We start from the raw sequence: 376 nt of genomic DNA, 5'->3' as shown, positions 1-376 counted from the left end.
ATGTTGAACATCTATTCAAATGCTCATACTCTTTTAGTTCCATAAATACTTGAGTACTAGGGAAATAAATTGAATATCTATTTGAATGCTCATTTATTCTGGGCTTATGACTTCTCTCTTAATGTTTGATTAATTAAGGATCTTTAGCAATTTGTTTGAGCTTATGATTTCTTAAGGGGGAGTCAATTATTGTCATTGATATCATAAGGAATTAAGATCTTCAACAACAAGGTTTGGTGAAAATTCAACATTTGGTGTTCTTCACTATTAGTAACATCTTTCTAAACACCAAAATAGATATTGTGCCTTATATTTCTTCTCACTTAAATTTGAATGTTGAAATGCATAATTGGTATCAAGGCTTAAGTTTTCTCAA

This window comes from Theobroma umbraticum, unplaced genomic scaffold (assembly GCF_002168275.2).
Source record: "Theobroma umbraticum cultivar Fairchild unplaced genomic scaffold, ASM216827v3 scaffold_56.0, whole genome shotgun sequence".
NCBI classification, from domain to species: Eukaryota; Viridiplantae; Streptophyta; class Magnoliopsida; order Malvales; family Malvaceae; genus Theobroma; species Theobroma umbraticum.
The sequence above is the reverse complement of the archived record's forward strand: the minus strand, read 5'-3'. Positions refer to the sequence as shown.